At 36.1% G+C, this 22,101-nt stretch overlaps 1 long non-coding RNA gene and 1 pseudogene across 1 annotated transcript; one reads left to right on the top strand and one right to left on the bottom strand.

Annotated features, from left to right (window-relative positions):
* Window positions 1-562: 562 nt before the first annotated feature.
* Window positions 563-1,813, bottom strand: LOC148292803 (uncharacterized; annotated as a pseudogene).
* Window positions 1,814-20,617: 18,804 nt separating this feature from the next.
* LOC148292802 (uncharacterized) lies at window positions 20,618-21,700 on the top strand. Its single transcript, XR_015837198.1, has 2 exons — window positions 20,618-21,149; window positions 21,510-21,700. It is a non-coding gene; the product is annotated as an uncharacterized LOC148292802 (long non-coding RNA).
* Window positions 21,701-22,101: the final 401 nt, after the last annotated feature.

Below are 22,101 nucleotides of genomic sequence, written 5' to 3'. Positions count from 1 at the left end.
CACGACGGTTATATAAATAGATGGGACGTAGTATGTTTGAATAACGTCGTATTTTATTTATTTAAAGACGTATTGTATTTATTCACATGACGTTTTTGGTATAAAATAGGTCGTCTATTCCTATCCTTGACAATTTTTTGGCTCATTTTTCAGTATACAGACGTCGGTTGTTTTTTGTTAATGACGTTGTTTGTTATAACAACGACGATGATTTACCGTCGTGGTTTTACTTTGGAAAAGATGTTGGTCGATTTAACGACGGTGAATTCCCGTCATCTTTTGCCTTTTTTGTAGTAGTACTACAACAGTTAATGAGCAAAACCGTTGTTGAAATGGCCATATGAGAATTCACAACGATTTTCCTTAAAAACCGTTGTTGAAAGTGACATATTACAACGGTTTTTTACCATTGTCATAAATAGGTAGAAAAGACGACACTCCTAACCTCAACGGTTTTAGAAGACTTTCAACAACGGCTAAAAACCATTGTCTATTAATTTTATTGTAGTAGTGATCACATGAGGTGACGCCTGTGCCTCATGTTGAGACATGTTATATACTCCTAACCTCCACGTACCCTCTGCTGACTACCACCTCTACTAGCCATACTGGTCTGGGCCCCACCACTAGACAAGGTCCTCACAAATTATGATGTACCCTGTACTCTGCTTTGTGCACCGATCCCCTGGGTTGGCCCATCAGTAGTCTTTCTACCCTGTAGAAGCATCGGGCACTCCCTCCGAAAATGCCCAGACCGACCACAGTGATAGCATCTAGTGGCGCCATGCTGACAGGGACCGGTATGGTACCTGTCACACAAAGCACACTGGGAGTAATTCTTCCCACTGAAAACTGGCTGCAGCTGTCTCCCAGAACCTCTGGCTGTACTACCTCCAGAACGGGGTCCAAAACTCCTACTCTGGTTGGACCCTCCGCTGGAGCTGACTCCAACACGAAAACCTCCCTGGTTGCGGGCACTGGATGATCCGGAGCTATAACTATCTCTTTTGGATGACCCCTGGTTGGGACCACCCATGTCATATTGGCGTATGCGGAAATCACTACGCCCCCAGACCATCATCTGGCGATTCTCAATCAATGAAGCAGACATCACCATATCTTCGAAATTAATCAGACGGTGTCCAATCACGATGTCTCGGATGGAGGCCTTCAATCCTCTAGTGAACAACTGATACTTCTTCCTCTCATCCGCCACAAGTGGTGCACAGTACTTGGACAACACATTAAATTTTTTCTCATATTCCAATACTGTCATGCTACCATGTTCCAACTGCAGGAATTCCTCCATCTTCATATGCTGATAGATTAGTGGGTAGAATTGCTCATCAAAAGCAACCCGAAATTCTGACCATGTGATAGCTGACGGATCCTGATACCGGCTCCTGAGGGACTCTCACCAATGTCTGGCATTTCTGGACAGAAAGAAAGTGGCTAGGACCACTCTGCGCTCCTGTGGAATATCCATCACATCCATGATCCTTTCCATCTTTTCTATCCACTCTTCTGCTACAGAAGGATCACCATCACCATCAAACTCTACGGCCCCAATTCTTCGGGCCTGGTCAGCATAACTCAAGGATGAATCTCTGGACTGCCCAGTTCTGGATAAAGCCTAAGTCAATAACTCCAGTGTTTGCTGAAAATTTGGATTAATCGGTAGAGTGGGCATCACCGGTATGGCTCCTACCAGACCCAGAATAAGAGGATTTTCCGGCTCAGGAGAAGGATCCAGTCCTCGAAGTCGGGACGAATGTCAAGTTCCCCTATGAGTGCCACCACGTTTAGGGTCCATGATTCTGTCACAAGAAACATGAATTCATTGAAACAGAAATGCACACAAGGTGCAAAGTCTACAGAAATTTAAACCTAATGCTCTGATACCAAGTTGACAGGACCCAACCCAAATTCCACTTTGGAATCCGAGCCGAACCCTGTGCGTGTCCGACACCTGGCGGGTGTCGAGCACAAATGACTAAATTTCCCTTCTAGCTAAAATTCAAAGTTTATTACAAGTTCAACTTATGCCGAAAGTTCAGCAAGAGTCTCCCTTGTAATTTGCTTGTTTCCCAAAATTTCAACCTGTCAACAAAGCATATATATACATATCCCAACTCCCAGCATGCATTCAATTTACATCCAAACAGTTCAACCAAACTAAACAGCCTCAGGCCAAATGGAAACCTAGGGCAATATTAGAGCAACTAGTTTAGAATTTACAATAAAATAGTATAATTACAAAAGAAATCCTACATAGTGGAAAGAATGGATGAAGCGGGATATCTGCCATGTGGTGGCACTCTGATGCACATCTAATGCCTGGGGGCGCAAAACATTAAAAAATGTGAGTGGACAAAAATAAAGTTTTAGAAAATAGTACATGAACATACTAACCCCTTCGTAAAATCAGTTAGAAAATAAAGCATGCATATATAAACATCCAATCATTCAACATTTCAACAAACCAAAGGAAAACATCAAAAAGGAAATAATTTCCTTCCACCTAGGTGTACCCATTATATTTCCGTCAATTCCTTTATTTTCGGTCAATTCCCTTATTTTCCGTCAATTCCTCGTGCCACCAAAGCTACACGTCCTCGTAGGCCTTGGGTACACAAAGTCAACCGAGCCGCAATCCTCGCTGGACTAAGAAGACATTTGGTCAACCTGATCTGCATTCCTAGCTCCACACGGTCTGAATATCCCTAAAACTCGTGGGGCAAAAGTCAAGCACGCTGACTATACCGAAGGCAACAATTTTTATCTGAGGCAACCTTCATTCCGAGGCAACTTTTATACCGAGGCAACATTTATACCAAGGCAACATTTTTATAATTCCTGGGTACCTATGGTGGTTTAAAATAAATATATATTTCTGAAAAATATTAATATTTATAAAACTATTTCTTAATTATCCCTAAATCCTGTTGCCATTCAATCCGATAATTATCTCAATTCTTACTTTCCATACCCTTTTAGAAATTTCAACTTGGCAGCATATAAATATAAATATTTAAATCCAACAAATCATGCTAGGAAAGCCACAGTCAATAAAACTTATTCAAGATCAAATAATGAAATTCAATTGCATAAAATCATTTATAAAATAAAAGTCCACTCATTGAGCATCTGAGCTAGCTTGACCCTTCGAGGGTCCCTCCTGCGGGTCCGATGGAGCCCGAGTACCTATTTAAACCATTACAAATATTTAAATAATAAAATAGCTCAACATAATTATTTAATTGAAAACCCTGACCCCCGGCTTCTAAAAGCATGTACACCTTGTTTAAGGTCATTCCTATGCCCACATATATATTTCCCATGATTGAAACGGTCTAAAAAGACCCAAGACTCGATAAGCGATAAATTTCCCTATCAGTCAACCTGGGACCCCATGGGGTCCACGACCTCCAATTGTCAATCCGAGAGTTTCTATAGGTACTACATAATTTAATAACCATGCCCTGCAAGTTTGGTCCAAATCGGACGATCGGACGGTTAAGGTTATTTAACCCTAGGGTTCCCAATTTCAGAGTATCCGGGACTCCGATTCACGACCCGTCAAATCCTACATGATCCTAGAAATACGGGGTATAACATACGTGAATTTGAGTTTGATCCAAAGGTCTGAACATATCGAACCCGGGAATTGCACAATAGGCGTAATCTGTTTGATGCTCAAATGATATCCAAATTGGAATCCGAACATTTTAGGGTGGAATAAGGGTGGAATATAGCTCCACCACCCTGCCCACGCGCCGCCACACGAGCTGGCAGTGCGTGGGTAGCTTGATAAATTTCCGGCGGCCGGAAAACCTCCAAACCGCTGGCCAAGCTTCCTACCCTAGGTTCAGAACAACGATTGGAGCCACTTTTATTCTAACCCGAAAAATGGCCGGAATTGGCCAAAATTTCAACCCAAAATCCGGCCAAACTTTGAGTTACAAATTGAGTTACCTACGCTAGAAATCGATCAATTCGTACCCAACCATCAGTTAGAGCACGAAAAATAGGTGAGAAAGCATACAACGCCACAATAAATTAAAAACCGACGTCTAATTACTATATAAATAGCAAAAAAGGAAAACTTCGACAAACTTAGACAACGGTTTTAGGAAAATAGAGACCTCTAAACATTATTACATGTCAAGAACTTCATACAAACCGATGTAAAAAACGTTATCCACATCTCTATTTGAAAAACTACCGTCGTGTAAAACACAAAAACCATCGTGGTTAACATATACTACGTCCACAAAATAAAAAAACTGACGTCTAAAATATATTAAAATGCAAAAAAAAAAAAAAAAAAATATTCCACAATGGTAGACGACACTTACAGAAAAGAACAAACGTGTATAGAATATTACATGTCAAGACTCATAAAGTAACCTACGTACAATGCATTAACCACGACATAGATGTAGAATGACCGTCGCATATAATATCTTCCACGTCACTAAAAAGGAAAACAAAGACTTGTTTAACTTATTCCACGTTCGGTAATTGCGAGAACTGACGTTTAAATGATAAAAAAAGTCACTTGGACAAATTTAGATGACACTTTTTTAAAACCACTGATGTATGAAGTCCTTAAGATGGTAGAGATTTATTGGGCACCGACGTAAAAATAGCTAACCACGACCCTGGTCTTTACCACAGACATTAACAGTAATTTTGACGGCATGAACCTAAAATAAAACGCTGTGGATCACAGTTTGAACAGCGGTTAATGTAAAATAACGGTCGTGGTTAATCTTATCAATACGTCACACGAGTCTAATTTTCCGACGTTGTTATGTCACTTACCACGTCGGTAAGTGTATAGAATTTGACGTGGTTGGCCTTTTAAAAGACACTTTTATAACACTCCTTGACGTATGTACTCTCGAAGACGTCATTTGTTTTTGTCTAACCGATGTTCAGAAGAGCTGTCATGACAGTTTCTGGAACAAAGTTGCCTTTAATGCTCTCTTTAGATGACGGTAATTAATATCCGACATTCATTATTTTCATTTCCGTCGTTGTTTGGAGCACTTTTTCTTTGTGTTATTTCTAAATGTATGACATTCATTATTTTCATTTCCGTTGTTGTTTTAAAATCAATTAGCTGTTGTGTAATTTAATTTTAATTAACCGACGTGTTGTGTTTTTCAAATGGCGGTTTAAGTTTCTTTACAATCTTTTGTATTTTCATTCCACGTCATTTGTAAAAAATATGACGTTGATTATTATTTAGATGTTTGTTTTTGCGATTTGTTAACTGGACAGTTGTATTTTCACCTTTAATGCAGTATTTTTAATATTGGATTTGTCGTTCCCAAATCATGCATAATGAAAATGTGATCAGAATAATGTCAAATATTGAATTTTATTTGCATTCATAATGTCATACAGAACTATTAATTAATGTCATACAATTAACTGCATAACTAATGTCATACATTACAACAATGAATCAATTCATATATCTTCACACCCATCTCTAATATTTTCACTCCCAAACTCACCCATTAGGTCATCAAATGTGTCAACATTGGGTATCTTCTTAGTAAACAGCTCACACTCAATTCTAATATCACCTAGCACATCATCACCAATAACATCATTATATTCTCTATTAGAAATTCATAACACTACCGACCAACCACGATGCATTGGGTCGTCTACAAAAAATACTTGTTTGACTTCAGAAGCCAGAACAAATTGGTCATTCCTATGTCCAATTTTACTTAGATCTACAAGGGTAAATCCAAGTTTGTCGACTACAAGACTCGAAGTGTTATCTATCCAATCACCTGAAGATTGGGATTCTAAACTTTTGGTAGTCAATGTCCCAAATTTCTTGAATGACCCCATAAAAACCCATATTGGAGACAATATGGCTTTAATCCTTGGCACTAGCAACTTGCATAGTATGTGCAAGTAAATAAACTCCACTATTTTGGACAGTTCGCACATCATCAAATAAACGTCGTGTTGTAGCAATTCTGACAACGGTATCTCGAATTACCGTCGTCTTTAGGCTACCCAAATCTAGAATTTTGTATTGCTTTTAGAAGAACAATTTTTGGGTTCATGTAGCCTAAAGATGACGATTATTGGACATACTGTCGTCTTTAGGCTACCTAAAATTGCTTTTGATGAACAAGTTCTGGTTAGGTAGCCTAAAGACCACGGTTAGTGTAGAAACAGTCGTCATTAGGCTACCAAATATAAAAAATTTCAGAGAGTTATTTTCCAAGAACCCATTCCGAATCATTTTTGAAGAACATGTGGCCAACCAAACGTATAAGAACTGACAACTAAAATATATATATTAAGAACCCATAGCTTCCAAAACATATATTAAGAACCTATAGCTCCCAATTAAGAAACCACAGCTACCAAAATCCAACGAAATCATTTATTGATTTAAGAAGCACTATGCCAAAAAAAGGCTTTAGCAAAGGATAAAATTAGTTGCCTATTACACATAGATAGCATGGTATTCAAGGCTGTTGCCTATTACCATGTAATAGGCAACGGATATTTGGTAAACTCAGATGCATAAATGATTTTCGGGTGCCAAAAAAAGGTTCCCGAAACAGCATCAGTAGTTTCAAAAGGGATGAGGCTAAAGAGGTCTAACAACATCAATGACATCTTCTATGCTGATGCGTATTATCAATTACAACATCGTAGAAACAAATAATGGTGTTGTGAATTATGTTATACATCATCACTTTTTTTATTTTTCAGACGTGAAAAGCCTCCAATAGTGATGGTGGTTACATAAATGCTGATGCTACTTCGTATTTTAGGCAGCAATGATAATAGATGTCTGGTTGTTGTTTTTATCTTTCCACTTCAGTTACTTCTGGAAAACTGAAGTTGTTATAAACAATAGGCATCACTTATGTAAGGAAAGGGTAGGTATTTTGCTTGTTTCACATCACACTTTACTTAGTTACTGCGTTAGTATTTAAGAAAGGCCTCATTTCCAAATCATGTTGTGTTGCCATTGCTCATAAAAAAAAAAAAAATTATATAAACAGTAATTTAAATATATCCATAACACGAACACGACTCGTACCATTCGCGAATGACACGAAACGACCCGTTTCACCCGTTAATATTTTTTTAAAATTTAAGAAAAAGGAAAAAACTGGATTATAAAAACAAATATATAAAAAAAAAAAAGTATTGTTGTCGAGCAGCAGAGAAGACGAAGAAAGTTGGAGTCGCTGAACCTGGTGGTTGGTACAGCACGGTGTTCCTTCGAGAAGATAGCTAGGTTGGGTTGAATTCTTCTTTCTTCTTCCTCTTCTTCCGTTTTCTTCTTTCATTTTTTTGGTGAGGTGGGGAGGCCATGCCCCAGAAACCAACTACTTTCAGGAATGTTCAAGGAATCTTTTTCTTCTTTCTTTCCTTCTGCTTGAGAAACCAAAGTAGCAATCGTCTTGTTCTATGTTGTATGCTTTTGCGAAAATCACTATTTCTATGTTGTACGCTTTTGTGAAAATCAATATTATATTACCTAAAATGTTAGATGTATATATACACCAAAAGAAATCAACAATTTCCAGAACATCCCTGCAGCTCTCAATGGGATATATATCTTTCTAATAATTGGGTACAGGTTCGACTTCCCTGCCCAGATAAATCTCATTTTTCCAGATTTAATTATGTAAAATTACAAAAGTACCCCTACTCTTAACGGGTTAACGGGTGATTCGCGAATGACACTGACAAAAATACCTGTTATCAACCTGACCCGATAACTCGAACCCAAATACTGAATTTTTCGTGCGAATTCGTGTCGTGTTAACGAATCCTGTACAATATTGCCAGGTCTATATATATATAAGCAAAATACTTGAATGATCCATACTTGTCACATCCAAATCACAATTTTAACAGCCCTACACCACAAATTATCCATACTTGTCTATGCATAAGCAAAATACTAGCTAGAAAGACATGTAAAATGAAGGAATGTTTAGCTCAATCAAAAAGCCATTCTAGGACATGAGTTGCCAATTCTTCTCGCACCTCATCCAATTCCATTTGGGTGTACGTGTCCTTCCTTCTAGCTCTATACTAGAAAAAAAAAAAAAACCACACAGAATGTAAACACAAAATATGAACATAAGCTTAAAAAGTGCAAGGTACTAAATTTGCATAAGATATGTTGTCACTTCAAATGAACCAATATGCAAATTTACGAAATCATATTGGTTAACAAGAAAATCTAATTTTTCAATCAATCTAATTAGATAACAAGAAGTCATTAATTGGATCCCACTTCATGTTTAAACTAGCAATTACATGATCATGTGATGGGGTAGAGAGTTGGACAAGCACAGCTAGCATTTTTCCCTATAGTGTTTGTGAAATACATGCATACCGAAAGCATAATCCATGCCGGTAATTTATGAGGTCGTCTCCCAATTTGCGCATTCAAAGCTTTGATCCCACTTTAACAGATAAATAACACTTGTTATAGACCGTAAGCCAAATGCAAAAAATTTACATATTAAGGAAATAACTAAGAGAGACGGACTTACTCATTTACAACAGTTTTCCATCCATCATGAGGGTGAAGAGCCCCAAGAGGATCCATGACATACACATTATCTTTGTCCTCATCAATTATTGTTAGGATCCAATGTCCCCTAATGTTAATTCAAAATATATTAGTAATACTCAAACATTCCTTGTAAAAAAAAAAAAAAAAAACCTCTTTACTTACCCAGGATTATATGGAATCAAAAAGATGATGTCAATGCTCGTTTGTTTCAAACATTTCGTAATATATTCCGACCTCAAATTCCCATCTCTTGGATCATGTGCGGCACGTGCTAGGTCCATAAATCCAATCACTTGATCCCTTTGTTGGCTTTTTACCAAGGGAAACAAATAGCTGCCAACCATTTTCCATAGTTACTAACTAAATGAGACACAAGATTAATAGCCAATATGAGAAACAGAACCCTAACTAAATGAGCTCATTTCCAAAAAATTACTCACGTTTTAATGATGCATATCCAGTTTATCCTATAGCTAGCATTTAGAGTACTTCAACCAAAAAAAAAAAAACTCAAAATTCAAGCATGGCATGAAAAAGTGCAAGAACTTGTAAATTTTGATGAAATACAAGTGTACTTACAGCAGTTAGAAGAACAGCAGTTGCAGAAACAGATCTGATCCCTCTTTGATAACCCTGCAAATTAAGGCTAATACAAATTAACATATATGTAAAGTAGAGAGGTTAAGGAGCACCATAATCTTGCTGTGGTTCTTTTTTTGTGTTTGATCATTTGTCATCAATATATTTTTTGATGAAGTAGAAGAACTTCAATTAGAAACTGAGGTGTTCTTAAGGTGGCATCATTAAAACTTTGCCTTAAGAAATCCCCACGGAAAAAAAGAGAGAACCACACAACTCAACCAACTAACAATACTCTACTTGTTTGCCCTATCTGCTATTTTGTGGCCTTAGTTTGATCGTTTATCATCAATTTAATTAGAGGATCAAGTAATGGGTTTGCTTAAATAATTAAAAGAAATAGACACGGCAATTCAAAGAAATAGTAATGGGCAGCCTAACAAACTTTCAAGGGTCTCTTGGAATATTAGTTTGAGAGTAAAAGAAGCAAAGCAAGGCAGAGTCAACTTGGACTATAAAACTGTACAATATTATTTACAACAAAGTTAACACAGAGATTGAAACTCAGTAAAAATAAAAATAAAAAGCTAATCTACTAATAGAAGTTATAGCCACCTTCAGGTGTATTGAACATGTAAGGAATGTTTAAAAACCCACCTTGAATTTGCAACTTCCAACAAACTACCCAAACTGATAAATGTTCTATCTTAGATGAAAGAAAAATTCAAAACCTAAATTGACAAATTATACTTAGAAAATAGCAAAACCACTTGTCAAACTAATTACATAACAAACTAAACACATGGACTCTGAAACTGATAGTGGCAATTTGTGATGTCAATTCAGTACCCATTGCATAGTCAATGAGCTTTGCAATGGTTCATCTGTCTTTCTCATATGAGAGTTGCAGGATTTTTGTTTGATGAATTACATAAATGGTCAATACCAAGCCAAGCTTTACTAACCCAATTATGTTTATAGCTTAGACTGAAAGCAAACACCTATCAAAAACTAAAATTCCCAAAACTCAATTCTACATGAAAATACAAAAGCCACAGAATCAAATTATCAAATAAACCAAGCCACCGAATCAGATTAAACCATCAAGCAGGTTCCAAGATAATCAATCACAAATTTAGCAACATAATACAACAAAAAGCTATAAAAAAATATATATAAAAATTGATATGGTGCCGATTACTAAAATTTGAATATTTTCCCAGTATTGAGAGAAAAAATGTTTAACCTTAAATTAAAGTTGTGAAGAGAGAAGAAAAGCTTACTAGAAGAGGAGGTGTGGGGTGTGGTCAAAACCCTAACTTTTGGGGGGAAGGGAAATGCTTCGAACTAATAGATGAAATCACACAATCGTCGACTTAAACTTCCGTCTAAGTGTCTGGGCTTGAGAAATTGTTTGAGCTGGCTTGAGAATCGTCGAATGGAAGAATGATTCTCACTATGAATCGTAATGGTTGAGCATCTGAGGGTTTTAGCAAGAATGGGGTAGTGATGGAGGAGAGTGAAGAAAGAGAGAGTTTCAGAGGGACTAAAGGAGAGTTTTGTTCAGGAGATGAATTTTAAGGGTACAGTTTCAGAGGGAGTGAAAAAATTGAGAGGGAGTTAGAAGAATTGGGGCTAGAGTTTGAGAGGGAGCTGAAGTTTCAGAGAGAGTTTGCGAGGGAGAGTAAAATTTTTGGGTTAGGGCGTTGATTTAGACTTTAGGCATCAGAGGTATGTTACCAAAAAATGACCATCTTAAAAATAAAATAAAAGCTAATCACTTTAGGCATCTGTATTTATGGATATGATGCTAAAGGGGAATAAAGGCATCGTCATAAATAAACAAAAATGTGCGTTGATGTCTTTATATCTGTTTAGTATCGTTATTTATGAAATTGATGCCTAATCTACTAATAGCATCGATTTCCCTCTATACCGATGCCTATCTAGTGTTGCTGAAAGTGAAATTTGGCATAGTGAAGCCATAACACAATATCATTAAATAAAGAGATTAGGGTTTGTACTTACATGTAGAACAGCTCAGAGAATATAATCAATGTTTTGAGAGAGAGCTCAGAGAATATACCCAATGCTTTGAGAGAGAGCGAAAACTTTAAGACAAATTTATGTTGAAGAGAGAGAATGAAATATTTTAGGGTTAGAGGGGAATTCTGAAAATTTTAAATGACAAAACTATTTCAAGGCAACTAGGGGTACTCCCGTGGTGGGCTTGAAAACTATAGTCTGAAATTCATCATAAATTTTCCCTTATTTCACAATCCATTTTTCGACTTTTATATCAACTTTCCTAAAATTAGTTCTCAACTACACTTAAAATATACACCACATTCTGATAAAAACTAATATCCATGATTCATCATCTTCAAACCACTAAGTATTTATATATATTAAATTTAAATATTTAATAAATATTTAATTAATTAATTTCTTGTCCGCACCAAAATCCAAATTAATAAGCCTTTCCTAACTTTACACAACCCAGCATAGTATAATACCCAAAGAAAATAAAAGCGATTACCTGATAGCTTATGAACATTTGAATAATCCAATATCACCCGGTCATTCACTCTAATAATACCCATGATAATAATCAATAAATAAATAAATAACGAGATAAACTTCGAATATCACAATAACACTATAACATAAACTCACCGTCCAAACATAATCAAAATAGTTCACAAACAGTCAAGCCTCGTTTACACGGTCGTTCTAGAACTTCTCGAAGGGTGAACTACCTCAGAAGACTCACGGTCAACCGATGGTCAAACTTTCTACATTGGGTCAACCGGGCCCATGGGGCCCACGACCTCCCATTTCCGATCCAAGAGTTCCTAAGGTGTGGTCTTTTTGGAACCGGTGCCGCCAAGAATGGCGGCCAGACATGTCGGTGGTGGCTCTTGGAGCCACCGGCTGGAAGAAAAAAAAGGGGGGGGGGGGGGGGGACTGTGCCCGGGGGGAGGGAGAGAGAGAGAGAGAGAAATCAGGACTTTAAAAAAAAAATTCCTTTTCAAAAAATTTACGATTTTGCCACTGGACTATTTTTTATTTTAACTTTTTTGTTACAACTCCGATTTGAGCCCACTACGTGTCTACAAACTCATCTCGACGTGCTCTACGCAACGGTACAATTGAAATTCCCAAATCCTTTCCCGGATAAAAAGTCAACTTTTAAAGCTTTAAAATATTCTCGGGGTAAAATTGTCTTTTCTTTGAATATTTTATTAATTAAAGATTTATTTAGGATCGGGTTACATATGTAGTCGATGTTTTATTTCAATCTAGCATAAGACGTCGGTTATTTTTGCTGTTGAGACGTGTTAACTAGTCTAAGACGTCGGTTTTTGGAATTACATACGTGTTCAAATAATAGGCTTTCATGTAAACTCATAAATATCCTTAATTGTTGATTGTTAAATAATTACAACAAAAAATTATGTACATTGTAAAAAAATATTTGTCACTGATTATTCTGGATTTGCTTGGTGACATATTCTGCCCATTTTAGCCTGACTTCGTCAATATCCTCTTGTACATATTTAACTGGATCTTTTTTCTTGTCAAACTGCAAAAACAGAACCGACGTGTTAAAAATAAAAAATGACGGTTATTAATATAACACTGTCGTTTTATGAATACACAAATGATGGTTTTGGCAAAAACAAACATAGTATTTATATTTAAATTTAAATTTGAGCTTTTTACCTTCTTCTCAAATGCTAGGGTTGGATCATGGATTATATCTCTCATGGAACGCATCACGTAGTAGCCACACTCTACATTTGTTGGTTGTCGTGGAGTGCCTTGTAGAGGTCTTCATATGGCGAATTTACGTGATTGTTTGCCGACGTGAGAGGTATACATTTTGAGTGCACTACTCCAAGACAACAAAAAGTGTTAATGACAAATATTTTAGCCTACTAAAACATATTAGAATGTAGTAAATCAACTTACGTATTCACTATATTTTTCATGTCCTCGTCAACCGGGTGGTTTGGCAATGAATCCATAGAATATACCATCTCCTTATTTGGTCTCACAATTGCCAACACCCAATGACCCCTACACAAAATGATCATATATAGGTTAAATAGTTAGGTGCCGAGAAAAATTACAAACAAAATCTTGTTAAGGGGACTAACCCTGGATTATAAGGCACCAAGAAGAATTAGTCCCCAACTGCCTTTTTCAAGCAGTCTGCTAGATGTTTTGTTCTGGAAGATAACATTCCAGATTGAGAGCTAACTTGTCCAAGGTCGACAAGGCCAACAAGGTTTACCATATTTTCCATTTTTAAATAGTCAAATAGGTACCTAAATATATGAAATTCAAATGAGTTTTGTAATTTTAAATAAAGATAAACATGAAATAAAAATTGATTTTTTAGATTTACCTCATGTATACTGAAATCACTATGGATACGATCTCAACCATTGATACAAGCTGTGTAATATCTTCGTGCAAGATGTAAGTCTCATGCTCTCATACCCAAACACTTCCTCTGGAATTTTCACCTCACAGTCTCGTTCAAAGCCTTCAACTTGGTCTTGCCAAATTGGCATAGGGCTAACAGAGGAGGTGACAAGTCTAGCTTTGACAAATGCTATTTCAAGAAATAAAGAAAGATAAATAAGATATTTGTAAAAAAGTAAAATAAACGACCCCAACTTAACCATACAAACGACGTGGTATTAAAATATAAATGACGATAATTTGGAAAAACCGACATATTAAAGACTGTAGACGACGGTTAAAAGTAACCGTCATCGTGTACAAGTACTAACATCGTAAAACTACGAAACGTTCATATAAATAAAACGCAAAATGCAGACTTGTAAACAAGTAAAACAAATGACGTAGTAAATGACTTAGACGACGGTTACTCAAAATAACTGATGTAGTAAATAACTTAGACGACAGTTAACAGAAACCGTCGTTATTTTAAGTTCTAATAAAATGACAAACTATTGTGCAGATAAAACAAGTGAAAGCGTCATGGTATTTCAATCACAACGGCGGTTCTTTGACAAAATAGACGTATTATGTGATTTGAAACGGTGGTAAATATATACCATCGTTGTTTGAAAATTCTAACGTTGGTGTTGAAAAATAGCCGTTGTCTATTTTAAATTTAAAAAGCAGAACAAAGAATGTATTACAGATTTTACCGTTTGGTCTTGCTGTTTTTCAGCAGCATCAACATCAAGCTTCGGATTTTCTTCCTCCAAAACTAGGGGTCTCACATTCGTGGCTCCCGAGCAGCTTGTTTGTCAGACATTGGATTTTTTGGGGTTTGCTCTTGAGGCAGTAAAGGAATTGGGGTAATTGGAGTTTTGAGCATGTTGGGATCAAAATTGGGAATTAGTTGACTCAATTGTTTCAACAAAATTTCCCTCTCTGCTCTGATTGCCTCCAAAACAGTTTCCTTTGCCCTATCCTCAATCTTTAAGGTCTCTTCTCTGACTGCCTCTATAACACTTTCCTTCAATTTGTCAGCAAATTTTACTCTCTGCTCTCTCAGCAAATTGAAGAAATGACTTGGGGAAACCCAAGCTCCAACACCTCTGACTCTCCCACCATGCTTTGGGGTTCCCAAAGCCAAAGTCAGAATATCATTGCTCCCAGAGACAATCAAAGTGCTCTCGGAGACTTGTTTCTTTAAATCATCCTAAAAGAATGATAGAGAGAGAGAGAGAGAGAGAGAGAGAGAGAGAGAGAGAGAGAGAGAGAGAGAGAGAGAGAGAGAGAAAATGTTAGTGAATGAATAGATTGTAAAACAGATATAAAAAAATATACCATCATGGTAATTCAAAGAAGACGACGGATTAATTAAAAAACTGACGTAGTACTTCATTTCAAACGGTGCTAAGAAAATACCGTTGTTTTGTAGGATTCTAACATCGGTAGGAAAGAAAATCATTGTATAAACAAAAGTTGTGTGTAAAAGTTGTAAAACAAAAAAAAAAAAAAAGACCCTACCGTCATGGTATTTTCTTGAAGACGACGGATTCTGAAAAAAACTAACGTAGTAAAGTGTTTCAAACGGCGGTAAAAAATTACTATCGTTGTGTGTGCATTCTAACGTCGGTTTTATAAAAAAACTGTCATATAATTCAAATGAAGATTAAAAAAAAACTTAACAAAAGTAAGCATTCTTTACCAAAAATAGTGTAGAAACCAATTGCAGAGAAACACAGAGAGAGAGAGAGTGTGTGTGTGTCAGTAAAAGAAGATAGTTGTAAAACATTTAAAAAAAATTCTAACTCAGAAATAAAAACCGTCATGATAATTCAATCCAAATGTCTATTTACTAAAAAAGCTGATGTCCTATACTTTTTGAAACAACGGTAAATTTACACCGCCGTGGTATTTGTTTATAACGTCGATTATGAAAAAATAGACGTCTAAATTAAATTATAAAACTCTGTTTTTCAAATTTAGAACAGAGGGAGTGAGACTTACAATTAATTTTGCCTTCTCTGCAACCTTTGGATCAAGGATGTTTCCCTGTTTATCTTCTATTGCCTTCTTCCATAGAAGAGAACAATCGATTTCTCCACTGGACAGGTTTCTTCTAATTCATCCTCCAATCCAACATTACATTTTCGAGATAAACTATGGTTGTACTCGCATTTTTCCCTTCTCTATGACTGCTCAGAATGCATAGTCTCAAGATTTGGGGATAACCTTGAAGCTACAAAAGCATCCCATTGTGATTTCTTTATGAAGTTATAAAGTTGAAGGGGTTCTTTTCACTTCTCCTTGTCATTTGCGAATGCAAGGATAAACTGCCTTGTTAAGGTAGACTTGAAATCCTTTCATTTTTTGGCGTCAGACGATAGCGCCATCTTTTTGCCCCCTTCCCCAACAACATAAGCCATTTCAACAGCTTCCCAAATCTGCTCCTTCAGGTCCTTGGGCAATTGAGTCCATTTCTTGTCCACATGAGGGACTCTGGTGCATGCCAAAACACTAATGTAAGATTGCATCTCAACAGTAGCCTTGCCATATGGTCTGCCCCTTTTATTGTACTCAACCACAGGCTTAATCTTCTAGATTTTTCTCTTCACAACACAGTTCATTGTGTTGATACCGCGAGTTGATTTTGGCTCCTCATCAAATGTCACTGAGCTTGGGTCTTTCTCGGAGGTTGAAGTAAATCTCATCTTCTTCGCGGGATTGCTTTGAACAGATTTGGCTTTACTCATTTGAACCTTTGAAACTGCAAGGTCCTTGCTTTGACCTTTTGATACTTGAGCCTCCTTACTTTGAGATTTCGAAACCATGTTTAGAGAGAAACAAAAACTGCAAGTAAAAAAACGACGGTTAATTAAAAAGAATGACGTACTATTACAGTGAAGACGTCGGGAAAAAAACAAAACCGTCGTGATATTCTTAAAACGACGGATGTGAAAATTCGTCGTGGTAAGAGCGTTAAAATGACATAATTAAGATAAAACCGTCGTATTATTATTATGAGTTGATACAGAAAAAACCGCTCAGATTTCTCTCTCCCACGATCATTTCAAATAAGAAGATGGTTAGAGAAATGAGACAAAGATGAGGAAGATGAAGAGATTCAGACACGCCGCTTTTGGGAAATGAGGGGGAAATTGAGAGGAAGCAGAACATTTTTAACAGTTAGAGAGAATGTAAAACTTTAGGTCAGGTGACAAAAAAGTTTTTATATTGTCCCAAAGATCAATAAGACGACGGTTTTGTCCAAAACCACCCTAGTATGTCTTTACAACGGCGTTAAAATAGTAGAAATCGATGTGGTTAGTAATAAAGCCAATTGACTTTTGGTATTCCGAAAACGATGTGGTTATCTAGGTTTTACACGACAAAAGTTTACTTTTGAAGACGTGATATTATAAGTTACGATGTCACCTGTTTATAGAGAACTGTCATTGTTGGTTTTAAAAGTCAATGAATTTAGTTTACCAAACCGACGTGGTTAGATAGGTTTACACAACCGCAATTTACTTTTTCTGGTGCTCTATATACTTTAATACGTCCCTATTTATTACACACCAACATGGATTTTTGTAATTAGACGATGCGATGTATAGGAGGACCAAATTGGTTAGTGAAGATTATTTGTATAAATTGGGTTTTTTCACGCGTTCTTTCACTTTCATTTTTCAATTAGAGTTCCAACTTCTGCTTGCCCTTGGCTACAGCCCTCACTTCAGATCTTGGCTCTGTCTCACCTCTCTGGAGGCAATGTTGATGTGTGTGCGCGTTTGTGAGGCAACCGTTTTGGATTTTGATGCGTATGTAATTTTGTATATCTGAAAGACACAAAAACACATATGTCATCAATGTCTAAAATATTGTCTTTCTCTCACATTGGTGGTTCGATTATGATGAGGTTTTCTATATTAACTGCCGTGGTTTTTCGCAGTTCTTGACATTTTATTGATCTACCGTCGTAGGCTACCAAAATCCAAGAAATGAAACTTAAAAGAAATAAAAATTAAGACGACTATTCACTGATAAGGTCTGACATATAAAATGAATTAATATGACAGTACTTTTCGTTTTCTTGACCTACCGTCAAAGGCTACTAAAATCCAGAAATGAACTCTAAAAAACGAATACAAATTTTGGACGAAGGTTTTTTCAAATAACGACGTGGTAATACAATGTTAACGACGCTATAACTAAAAAAACCGACGTGGTTAATATAAACAACCCTCCTCTATATTCTAAATAACTACCCTAGTATGATTTTAGAATGGCACTAGGAAAGTATAAACCATCGTGGATTTTTAATATTAGACGGCGCGAATTATAACAGGACTGTCGTGGTTAGTAAAGATGATATGTATAAATCGGGTCTTTTCACTCATTCTTTCACTTGCAGTTTTCACTCAAAGTTCCAACTCTCTCTCCCCTCTCTGGGGGCAATAATTTGGATGGTAACGATGTTTGTGTTTTGGTGTATCTCAAAGACACCAAAACACACACATCGTTAATTTTCAAAAAATTGTCTTTCTCAAAATTTCTTTATGAAAATATTGTCTTTCTCAAATTTTTGAATTTTCTTTTTGAAAAATTGTCTTGCATCTTCAATTTGGATTTAGAGGCAAATAGTTTGAATGTTGATGTGTATGTGTCTTTGTGTATCTCAAAGGCACAAAGATACATCCGTCCTCAACGTCTAAAATATTGTCTTTCTCACATTGGGGTTCGAATATGATAAGGAACATAGATCCCACTGGAAAGATTTTGTATCTCTTGGGATCTCATTTTAATTTCCTTGTGACGACGGTTTTCTATATAAACCGTCGTGGTTTTTCTCAATTCTTGTCATTCTGTTGATCTACCATCATAGGCTACAAAAATCCAAGAAATAAATCTTAAAAAGCAACAAAAATTAAGATGTCGGTTTACAAATAAGGTAAGACGTATAAAGTGAATAAATACAATGGTACTTTTAACTTCATAACGTGGTAAAATAATATTATATGTCGTTAATTGAACAAACCGACGTGGTTAGTTCAAACATATGCAGACAGTAGAGTTACAGATACCGTCGCAGTACACTGCTACATAATAAGTCGATAAATTTATCTATACTGAAGAAAACCTTTTTAAATCCCAATATGTTATCAAATTAATGGACCTGGATGGTACATTTTTTTAAATACAATAGCGCTACATGGCCGAACTTGTTTACCAACTTTTTATATGCGAAAGAGATACTAGTTTTTTTAAAAACAGAGTTATGTGGTGACAAAATAAAATAAAAATGACTACCAAAGAGATACTGGTTTTTCTAAAATTTAGGTCTTTCGTGTAATTCAGTGGATTGAACACTAAACTAGTAAGAAATAATAATATTTAGCACGCACTAAATAAATTAGTAACATTTACTTGTTTTGAGATTCAGAACTACGTGCTTGAGACTAAAATATACAATAACTTCAAATTATTTAACTTTTTTGTAATCCACATATGTACAACTTTATCTGTTTTTCAAGTGATTAAGGCCCCGTTTGAGATTGCTTTTTTTCACCAAAAACTTGCTTAACTTTAAAGTTAAGCAGTTTAAGATGTTTGGTAAAAATAAAATATCCTGCTTATTTTAAAAGCAATGGTCTTTTGATAGCAGATTTTAAAAGCAACCTTGGGGTTACTTTTTAAAGTTGCTTTCAATTGAAGCAATGTGCTCCCTTTAATGAAATTTTCGCAATTCCACAAATACCCTTATTAGGTTAGAAATCTATCATCACGTATTTCTCTCAAATCTGTAGACACCAAAGTTCATCTTCATGTTGCCTCCCAAGTTTCTTCACGTAGCCTCCCAAGTTTGGAGACAACCATTCGCTCAATCTCTCTCAATCTCTTTCACAAGGTAGATTCTTCAATATCTTCAATCTCTCAAACTTTTTATATACGTGCTGCTCTTTTTTTTTTTCTTCTTTTTTTCTACTGGTTGTCCATGGTTTCTACTGGTTTTATATACGTCCATATTTTTTCTACTGGTTGTCCATGGTTTCTTCAAGCATGAAGGTGTCCATGCCAAGAAGTTTTTGTGTGGACACCATTGAAGACCCATAGCTGGTATTTTTATTAGCCAGCATTGAAGACCCATCTGATCTGCTATTTTTATTTTCTTGAGAGTTTATCGTGATGGGTCTCATAGCTGTTGGTTTTATTCTAGGTGCAGTCCACAATGCATATCACCTCATTGTGGTTGAGTCGTGATGGGTCCACAATGCATATCTCCTCTAACTTGATAATAAACTTGATATCATCACCCAACGACAAGCTCCATTTTCCTTTTAATTCCCTTTATGATAAACTAGTTTTGCTGCAAACTTGTATTTCTTTAACTTCCATTAATCTTTTGTGAATAAAAATCAAAATTGCAAACCCAAAAAATAAGGGAAAAATATATGGGAGTGTGTTTGAATCCTTGTCATCTTGTAGGACTTGGTGTATTGCTTTTGATGTATGTAGTTTTGCCCAATTCTAAGACATGGTATAGGGAATAGGCTAGCACAAGAACGATTTCAACATTCTGGTGAAACTGTGAGTAGATACTTTGGTAAATTACTTGATATTATATGCCTTATGGCCGTTGATATCATAAAACTGTTGGATCCTGAGTTTAAGGGAGTCCCAGAAGAGATATTGAGAGTAGGGGTGGGCATTGGAACCGTAAAACCGCAAAACCGAACCAAACCAATCCGAAAAAAACTGAAAAAAACCGTGTTGACCGGAAAAGTCAAAAACCGAGTCCAATCCAAACCGAACCGGTTCAAACCGGTTCCAGTTCCGGTTTTTCACCCTAATGAACCGGTCCAATCCGAACCGGTCCAATAGAATTAATTTTTATATATTTATATATTATATATATATTTGTGAAATTTTTTTAGGCCCAAACCCAACTATTTCATTATACCAACAAAAAGCCCAAATTTCCCAAGTCCATTGCCTAAGTCCAACAAGCCATATTTTAATATCCTAATCCTATCAAATCTCACATCACTCTCTTTCTCTCACGCCCTCTCTCTCTTTTCCTCTCAGATTTCCTCAACTTACTTTTTCTTTCTTTGTTTTCTCTTCTGCTTCTTTTCCTCTCGGTTCCTCAACTTATTTTTTCTTCTTTCTTTCTTCTCTCTTCTGCTTCTTTTCCTCTCAGTTCTTTTTTCTTCTTTCCCTCTTATTATTTCTTTCTTCTCTCTTATTCTTTCTCCTCTCATTTCGTCTTTATTTTCTTTTTTTCTTCCTCTCTTTCTCTGATTTTCTATTACTCTGATTTTTTTTCTTCTTGGTTTTATGTTTCTCTCTCTCCCTCTATATCTCTTTTCTTTGCAACTCTGTTTTTGTATTTCTCTCTTCTTTTTTTTCTCTTCATTTTTTGTTTCTCTGTACATATATGTGTTCATCTTGTAGATCTGGGTGAAGTTCTTGGAGATCTGGGTTAAGTCCCAGTCCAAAGCAGGTCAGCGTCTCTTATCTCTCCAATCCCTTGTGCAGATCTGTATTTTTTTTTGGTCAACTATCCATTTTGGTGCGTTTATTTCACTTTTGGTTTCATTTGTTTCTTCTGATATGGTATTGATATTTTCTATGATTTGGGGCTGATGATGTTACTGAGGTCTGATTCTCTTCTTTTTCTTCTTTCGATTTTTTCCTGTTGTGTTTTGACATACCTGTTCTTTATTCCTGATATCATTCCTCAGTGGCATGCAAATCTTTGAACGTTGTTGTAAACTTTAGATGGGAGAGAAGCTCATTCATTATTTTTCAGAAAAAGAAAATAACATTACAACAATTGACAATTTGTTGCTCTTTGAAACAGGTACTGAAGTAGCATGGATAAAAAGAAAGACTGAAGATGTTGCAGAAAATTGAATGTGTTCTATTTCTGTAATTTGTTTGTAATTAAATTTGCTTTATTTTGTTTTGTTTTTAGGTTTTAAGTTTTATATTAATGCTTGCTATTTGTTGTTTTGTCAAAAAATTGTATTAATGCTTGATGGATTCATTCAATTTGCAGTGTGAATGTGAATTGGGCCAATCGGTAATAATTAGGCCCAAAAGGTTTTAAATATCAATTGGGCTGAAGCTTTAAAAAAATTTAAGAACAAAAAAATATTCAATTAAGTTGAAGAATCGGCCCAAACCGTAAAAATCGGAACCGAACCGGATCAAAACTGGATCGGGTTGGTCCGGTTTTGTCTGGTATTTTTGTTAAAATCCAAACCGGACCGGATCGGTGAACAGTACCGGTTTCGGTCCCAATTTTGCCTGAGAACCGGTCCAAACCGGACCGTGCCCAGGCCTAATTGAGAGATTCAAGATATATGCCCCATTTAAGGTAAAAATTAGATACAACAATTTATTGTTTGTTTTACGAACAAAGTAATATTTATTGAAATGTTTCTCTTCTT

The sequence above is a fragment of the Prunus avium genome, chromosome 7 (genome assembly GCF_965620075.1).
Source record: "Prunus avium chromosome 7, drPruAviu1.hap1.1, whole genome shotgun sequence".
NCBI classification, from domain to species: domain Eukaryota; kingdom Viridiplantae; phylum Streptophyta; class Magnoliopsida; order Rosales; family Rosaceae; genus Prunus; species Prunus avium.
The sequence above is the reverse complement of the archived record's forward strand: the minus strand, read 5'-3'. Positions and strand labels throughout refer to the sequence as shown.